The following is a 9,470-nucleotide window of genomic DNA, read 5'->3' as shown; positions in this document are numbered from 1 at the left end:
ACTCATGAATATTAATGTAGGCTCCGCCAAGTGCCTCTACAGATGCACAACACACTTTTGAACCAAATATCATGGTGCAAAATGGAGAGTGCGCAAAACTTGTCACTTGAAAGCGAAAAACAGTGTTTGAGATTCGTTGCAGCAGATTCAAGCAGCTGTAGTTATGTACTTGTGTTTGTGCTAGAAACATACAAGAAATATTCTTCTAGTGTGCAACTCATTGGATGAGTTCACATACTGATTTGTGGATGTGCAAAATTTCTCCACGACTTCACATTTCTTGATGCGGGTGTGTGAATGCGTTTTGCACCATATTCACTGCAGCAATTGTAATAAAAATGTGAGCGTACGAGTTTCTTAATTTGTGATTTGTAGAATAGGATTTGTGAACCTGCAATGAAGAATTTGAGAAGGTGTAACTGTGTTGTGTTTGTGGGAGAGAAAAAAAAGTCTACAAGTTTGCAACTCATTAAATAATTTCTCTCTATGACTTCAAATTTACTGATACACATGTGTGGCTATTCTCTACAACTACAAATCGCACTGTCACAGGCGTTCAGTTGATTTGAATCAAATATACCCATAATTGCTATGATCGTTTTCATGACAGTGCCATGTTTAAACTCACCTCTGAATTCAAGTGAGCTTGCGGCTTCTGTGGGGCCCCCATCACACCATGCTCCTTCCATGGACATAATCCACGTCTGCGCCGCGCAGTATCTCCTGAAACCCATTAACAATATGATAACTAAAAGCTGCACAACACACTATTGCCACCTAACATGAATTCATTAATGTTCAAGTGGAGAAAGACTCGCACACCTCCACTTGAACATTATTATCTCCTTAAACCCCCGCACCCTCCATCAACAACTCAAATAAAGACATTTTTAAACCGAAAAATTGCTCAAAAATGACGTTCGAATATTCCCTCTAAAAAACAATCAAACATATATTCAAACATTTGGTTGGGCATTTTGTCAATGACGCGCATTACGTCAATAACAGGACAAATTAATACAAAGAGACATAACTACTTGTATAGGTAGTTTACTTAAGTTTAAACCTATTTGACAACGTATTACCTACACTAAAACAAGCAAATCAACTAATGGCTAAGACCGCAGAGCATAACGTTACGTTACCTCACTCTCGCTCGCTGGCACTCTCTCTCTCTCGCCCTCACCGCTCTCTGTGCATAGCAGCTAACGTTAACGGTTTAAACTAACAACAACAACAACAATAAACAAATGTTGAATGCTGATCAAGAGTTTTGTGCAAGCAATTTAAGGGCGCGACTCTTGTCCCAAATATAGCAGGCTTCATTCAGTGATTGAAACAAATATTATTAACATTAATTGAAGTTTTACAGAATATAGAACCGACATTGAACGCTCCGAGCGAGCTGTGCTAACTTAACGTTAAACATGAAACTTTTCCTTGACGTGAAACGGTAACGTTAAATAATCAAACCAGTGGGAGCCTGCAGTGCATGAAAGTGCTGTATCTAACCTAAGTTACCTTATTCATGCAATATCCCAGGCAGCGCGCCCATTCGGAAAGCAGACAGCCGCGCCTCTGCTAAGTTACCACGGCGTGTTTTTCCACATTCGAATATTAATTTTCACCTTCGAAATTCTGTTTTTAAAACTATTCGAATTTAGAATATTCGTTGACAGCCCTAAATGACAGTCGAGCTAGCTAGCCAATCCATCCAAACAGTGAAAGAACCACGTTGACGTTACTTCAGGCAGATTAAAAATAGCATTAATTTGTGATGAACAAGATAAGTTAACGCTAACGTTAGCAACTACCAGTAACGTAACGTTACATACCTGATTTCAATGGACTGATGGAGGAAGAGACGCGTTAATAACGTTAGCTAACTTATCATAAAAGCACATATTTCTGCCCATGCCCTATTTCAGCTGTTTTCAGCCTAACGTATAACTTACAGCTGACTTTATGTTAGCTAATCAAAGCAGACAAAACCGTCACCATCCACTCAGATATGCAGAACTAATAACGTTATATCTATGATATAAAAATACATAGGGTAGTAACGTGAAGTTAACTTACCTTCGTCCCAGAATGTTTGCTGCTTCTTTTTTTCGTCTTCTTGAATGATGGCTTAGTCCCAGAATGTTCGTTTAGAACTAACCGCCTAAAAATTCAAAATTCAGTCCGCGGTGAACCCATGATGCAACGCGGTGGCTGTAAAATCATTGTAAAACTCCGCGTGTACAGTGTAGTTACAATAAAAATACAGGACTGTCCAATAATTTCCCATGGTGCATTGCCGTTTACAGTAAAAACACAAATACAATACATTGTTGTAATATTTACTGTAGAAATTACATCAATTGCTAACAGTGTTTGTAAATTATGAAATATTTGTGAATGATGAAAATGTCACATGAAAATTATGTTCTTACTGTACCTGATCCTGCATCAGTTGTTAGGCCAAGACAAGGATTTGCTGAGCAAATGTATGGAAGGCCGTTTGTGCCAGAAGCTCCATATCAAGAAGTACAGACTGCAAATGGACGTTAAATGGGACATATATTAAACTCTCAAACTCAAAGCGGTAACAACCAAAATGACATGGTGGGCATTATGCAAAAACAAAACGAAATCACTGCGCTGTGTTGGTTCAGCAAAATATATCCTCTGTTCTTCCTCCAAGAAATTTGCTAATTTTTGATGGAGACCCTCTTCAATATAAATCCTTCATTAGAGCCTTTGAAAATGTAGTGGAGAAGAAAACGAATAATCTCAGCGACTGTTTGCACTTCCTTGATCTTGTGCATGGTTGTCAACATATACCTCCAGATCAAGGCTATCACAGAGCCAAGAGTCTTCTTGCTCAGAATTTTGGAGATGAACATAAAATTGCATTTGCTTACATGGAAAATATATTTAACTGGACACCCGTTAAAGGTGAAGATGTAAAAGGATCACAATCATTCTCTCTGTTTCTCCGAGGATGTTCAAACCTAACAGAACAAGTAATGTATATGAGGGAACTGGACTTACCATCTAACATGCGGAGTATCATTTTAAAACTTCCTTACAAACTAAGAGAAAATGGAGGAATATTCCATGTGATCTGCAAGAAAGAAGTGGACAGAGAGCTACATTAATTGATATTGTAAATTTTATTGTGAGACAAGTGAAAATTGCTTTAGATCCAGTTTTTGGAAACATTCAAGATCCTCAACATCCTAATGTCAAGGCTTCCTGTAGCAGCCAGCTACGACAAAGAAGGAAGGGAAGCAGCTACGTTACGAATGTCACTCCTGTGAGGGAAGAAGCTATGGCACGGCCTGCAGAACATAGCACCCCCTCCACTCTTTGCTGTCTTTTCTGCCTGCAGAGAAACCACACACAAGGTAAGTGCTAACAGTTTAAAGCCAAAGCACACCGGGACAAGATCAACTTCATTAAGGACAAGGGTGTTTGTTTTGGTTGCCTGAAGGTAGGTCACATAAGCAAGGACTGTAGGAGTCGATTGGATTGCCATGTATGTCATCAGAAACACCCTGGGGTCCTTCATATAGAAAGACAGGATAAAGGCACATCTGTAGAGCAAGCCAAACATCCTGTGAGCCTTCCAAGCAATTCAACCATAACCTTTCAGACGTGTGGCCATATTGGGGCCGGTGTGGAAGATGATTCTACCTTCTCTATTGTTGCAGTAAAGGTCAGAAGCAAACTGACTAATAAGATCATGCAGACATATGCTTTCCTGGATCCTGGCAGTTCCGGCACATTCTGTACAGAAACCATGGCGAAAAGGTTAAATGTGCGAGGTAAGAAGACAAGCATTTTGTTGAGAACAATGGGCCAACGAAAGGTTGTGAATGCTCATGTTTTGTCAGGTCTTGAAGTGTCTGGCATAGGTGCTGAAGATTTCATAGAGCTTCCTGATGTTTTGACTCTGAACTATACCTGTGTCTACACTTACTATTCCACGACAAGCAGATATTGATCCATGGCCGTACTTGAAGGATGTAATACTCCATGACATTCATGCAAACGTAGATCTGCTTATTGGAACTGACGCCCCTAAGGTTTTAGAGCCGTGGGAAGTAATAAATAGCCTAGATGAGGGCCCATACGCTTTCAGAACCAGGGTTGGCTGGGTCATTAATGGTCCTCTTCATGGTGGAAGCTGTTGAGGTAAGAGTGGATATTCTGCTGTAACAGCAAATCGCATCCCTGTTGAATAAATAAATTCAATAAATGCTTGTTAAGCAGTATCACCATGACTTTGATGCAAAATCATCAGAAGGGCAGATTTAAATGTCCAGGGAAGATATTAAGTTCATGGATATTGTCAGTAGCACAGCAAAACTAATTGGAGGTCATTACTGCATTGACTTGCCATTCAGAAAGGAAAATGTTACCCTGTCAGATAATCAATATATACTGTAGCAGAGCAACGCTTATGTAGCCTGAAAAGAAAATTTGACAGGAACAGTGTTTTTAAGCAGGAATATACCACGTTCCTAAATGAAATAATAACACAGCGACATGCTGAGCCAGTTCCTCTTGACCAGCTGACACAGAGCAATGGGAAGGTGTGGTATATCCCTCACCACGGGGTGTATCATCCTCAGAAGGGCAAGCTAAGAGTTGTTTTTGACTGTGCAGCCTCATACAAAGGAACATCGCTCAATAGTCAACTTTTGCAAGGCCCCGATCTCACCAACAGCCTCATTGGAGTTTTAGTCCGATTTAGGCAGGACCCTATTGCAATAGTGGCTGATATCCAATATATGTTTCACCAGGTTCATGTCTCAAATAAGCACGTTAACTTTCTCCGCTTCCTCTGGTGGCCAGGTGGTGACACTGCACGGGCTTTGCAGGAATACCGCATGAAGGTGCATCATCGCCAAGCTGTGCCAATTATGCCTTGAGGAGAACTACAGATGACAACGCAGAACACTTCCCTCCAGAGGTTGTTAGTAGGTGAAAAACAATGTCGATGATTGTCTCACTAACACTTTTTTGCTGTAGGCATATAAAGTATGTTACATTCTTTCAGCAGTCAGTTATAGGCCTAATATAGGCTCAAAGATGGCCAAATAAAAATATGTGTAGTTTAACAATTTATTTATTTTAATTTATATTGTGCTTTGTTGGAACAATGCCTGCTGGAATGTTAAACACATATTCAGTGTTAAATACATATTTTTAAATGTTCAATATTAAATCAATATTTTTTACATTAAAAAGCACTTTTGAATGCAATGGTGATTATTTTTATTTTTTTAAATGGGGAAAAAAATCAAAAATACGCGTTCGGTATTAGGCCTTCGGCCAAGTGTTTAATTATATTCAGTTTCGGCTTTGGCCAATTTCGGTGCATCCATTATTTATTCCTGCTATGGAAAAGCTGAATTTACATCATCATTACTCAGTCAACAGTGTCACATCTTTCAGAAAGCATTCTAATATGCGGATTTGGTGCTCAAGAAACATTAAAAATATAAAAATATAATAATACGATTATTATTATCATCAATATCGTAAACAGTTGTGCAGCTTATTTTTTTAGTGGAAACCGTGGTAAAAAAAAATCAGGATTCGTTTACTGTCGCTTTTGATTAATTTAATGCATAATTTCTGAATAAAAGTATTAGGTTCTTTCACAAAAAAAAGTACTGACCGCAAAAGTTTGAAAGGTAGTGTGTATATACACTATACAACAAGTCATGGGGCCAGTTGCATAAACCGCTTAGACTAGTCTTAAAAGTTATCTATTTTTTTTCTTCCAGACTGGTGCTAACTTTTTAAAGTCAGTTACATAAAAAGGTATATTGGTCTAATTTGAATCAGAAAGTAACACTGATTACCTCTTGACTAATTTAGTTGGTTAAATTAGTTCTTAAGACACAGTCTTAACATAGTGGCTAAGTTTATGCAACTGGCCCCTGGTTTCAAAGACAGGGTTTAGATTAAGCCAGGATTAGACCTTAGTTCAATTAGGACATTTAAGTAGCTTTTAGAAACATGCATTAGAGGGAAAAAAACATTACTGGTGTGCATCTTGAGACACAACAATGGCACCGAAACACTTGGGGCTAGGCTTAAGCCTTGTCTGTGAAACTGGCATCAGTTATAAATCAGTTACTCCCCAGCATCTTCCTCCACCTAGCACTCAGAACTGCAAGCTGGGGAAATACCCCGAGCAAATACCAGCCCTAGTTCGTGCCATTACTGGATTTGCATAATTCCTTGAGTTTGCAAAAACAATGTGTGCAAATAAACAATGCTATCAATTCCATCCTTAAACATGCCTGTAGGCCGCAGGGATGATGTCCACTGAATTTTACCCTAAACGTGACTGTCCTCTACTGGCCGCAGACACTGCCTTGATATTTTTTTTTGGGATTAAGTAATCTTTGTATCATTTATAAGCAACATTATATGGGGAAAAGGGAGATTCTGGATTCTGATCTTTTGAAATGCTCTGCTTTCATAAGAATGACTTATGACCATTCAACTTTACTATTTACAGGGTATGCTATCAGTGAGGTTTTGGCTTGATTATTTTTTTCTCAGCGAGGACTCTATCTGAGAGTTTAGTCCCAATCTATCCAAATTGTCTAGTCTACAACAAAGCACACTGCACGGAATACTGTGTCCCAAAATGCAATTAACTAAAATGTAAAAGCGCATTTTTGCTGCTGTTTCATGCTGCTTTAGATGCTCAGAAGCATCTCTTGGGGCTTGACAAAATTCCGGGCCAGTTTTGCAATCTGTATTCATCCACATCACTTTTGCTTCATTTCAAGTCACTACTTGCACAGCCATAATATCACTGATACCTATTTAAAAACAAGAAAGAAACCAGGTGGCCCTTTCTTCCAGGACTGTTGTGGAATGTTCAACTACTATTGGAGCGATACAGTTTCAAATGGAAGTGTGTGTGTGTGTGTGTGTGTGTGTGTGTGTGTGTGTGTGTGTGTGTGTGTGTGTGTGTGTGTGTGTGTGTGTGTGTGTGTGTGTGTGAGCAATTCATCAGGATGGAGAGCATTCTTCTCTAGACGTGCATTTTATTTTCTGCTTTTAGAGGGGCTAATAAAGATTAATAATCTATTAATTGCTTTTTTTATTGCCAATGTGTGAACAGCTTGTAACAAAACTTAGAAACCAGGACCTTACTTTTATTATTATGAGGCAAAAATGTTATTGACATTGCAGCATATATTTGCATAGCCTCCTATTCATCTAAAATACATTCTCAGCAGTGTGGACGGCGGCGGGATGTTCGTGTAGCATTTCTCCGCAAAGGTATTTCCAACTGCTTTTGACTTTAAGCTAAGCTAAAAAAAACGGGGCATTTAATCATAACAAACGTCTGTTGTACATGTGCATGAGCAATAATTTGTGTTCACACTGTCAGTCCAAATCCTATTATTTGTGTATCCGATCAAATCTGATGTAAATTATTCTAAATGGCCTTGTCCACACTGTGTATCTCAACTGTTCGGATCTGATCTGTGGGTCCCGTGGCGCTCTTTAGTTTTCTCAAATATATGAATTCGTTTACGGCAATGACGTTGTGTTAGTCAAACGCCAAAAATAACAAACCATAAACCATGCGTTGACATAAACCACGCGAATTCCGATTACAGCGGTCAGACTAAAACAGATTCCTAGAAATGCGATGTCACGTATGAATGTAGCTCAAAACGGATTTCATTTGATTTTTTTCCCGTTCACACTGGATGGCACCGATCATTGCATCCAATTTACATTTCCATGGTAACATCTATAAAGTCAACAAATCAACAATAACTCACTATGTGGTGGGTTCAGTGTCTGCGGCTACTTTCAACCCATCCTCTCCACTCACACCTTTGGGTCCAGCTGGGAAAGTCATTACCTGCCCGCTGTATTGACCCAGCATGCTCAGTGCTTCAGAGAAGAGTGCAGCGACTGCCCAGAGGCTAATTCACAGCACAGCGTGAGACACAGAACAAACCCACAGGCAGAGGAAATACAAAACACCAGTTCTGTGCTTCTGAGAGATGAATGCTGCAAGTCATTGTATTCTACCAGACTGTCATGTAAGAGCTGAGTACTGATCTAAAATATTACTCTGACTTAACAGGGTTGTCATACACACCTGGTTTATATTTATATATTGTTAAATTGATAAATTAATAGGTGGGTGAAAACAAGTGCTTAATCTTCAGAAACCTTAGAAGCTCAAACTGTGTATTATAATACATTTTATTTGCTAAGTGACATTTTATTTTTCTATATATTAAAAATATACGCAAAAAATGTACACCTATAACATATCAACATTGTTGTAAGAAATAAAATTATACTGTTTGATATGATAAATATTCGACGACTTGAAACTTTTTTTTATATTTCTGTCCTTATCACTTAGCCTACTTTCTTTTCGTAGTTCACGAAAGACGACTGCTTTCTCTAATGTCAAGGAATGGCTGAATCATGGAAATATAGAAAAACACTTGTGACTTAAAGCCCCCAAAGAGAGGGCGAGGAAACCCAGACACTTTCCTTTCATCCACTTTATTGAATGCCATTAATCATTAGCTTACATATGACCCCCAAAGAGCCAATTCAAACATGGAAACCAGAGCAAGATTTACTGCTGGGTCATTAGAAAGACATGCAACACAAGGAAAAAAATTCTCAGTGAAACAAGTGCTAAAAAATGAGCTCCAAACGAACAACTCCCAATAATCACGAGAAAGATGGATGTTAAGAGTGAATTTTGTCATTTGACGTTCTGGTATTTTCATGGCGCTTGAGTTGTTTATCTTGTCTATTCTACCCTCACTTTTTTTCCAGAAAGAGAGAATTAATGGTTTTGTGGACCCCTGTCCGCATGACTTCCTGTTTTTACTGTTGGCTTTATTTTTAGGGTTGTGGATGTAAAACTCACATGTTTGCTGAACTTGTCTGCTTTAAAGTTCCATCACGTTCAACGTGTTCCACCGCAACTGGGCACAAACAGCCTGAATTGTGAAGAAAGTTGCTTTGTGTGGTGGTCTAAACAACTAAACGTATCGGGTTAAACCAAATCCAGAAGAGGAAAACTGTGCGAGGCCTGCTAATGAAAGACAGGCAGTTTAGCCTCAACAGTCGGTAAACAGAAAGCAGGGAACTTAACATGAAAATGCAGGCGCATATATTCAAACTTAATTCTTAAGCACTTGATTGTGCTTTCATTTTATGTCAGCAATACTACATTCAGATTGTGGTCTTCATGAAGGTCTGGTTATGGATTGTGCACAACAAGAAGAGATCTGAGTTCAACATTATAATTCGCTCAAGGCCTAAGGATAACCTGGGTCAACTAAGCAGGAACAAATGGACTCTTTTAAAAGGGTGTGAGTCCAAAGTCCAGGCTTATCAAGGCCATTAACACAAGAGGCTGTGCTTTATAATGGACTTGGGGCTCATTGGAAAAAATCAAA

This window comes from Phoxinus phoxinus (assembly GCF_949152265.1).
Source record: "Phoxinus phoxinus genome assembly, chromosome: 14".
In the NCBI taxonomy this organism is placed as follows: domain Eukaryota; kingdom Metazoa; phylum Chordata; class Actinopteri; order Cypriniformes; family Leuciscidae; genus Phoxinus; species Phoxinus phoxinus.
This window is presented reverse-complemented; position numbering follows the sequence as displayed.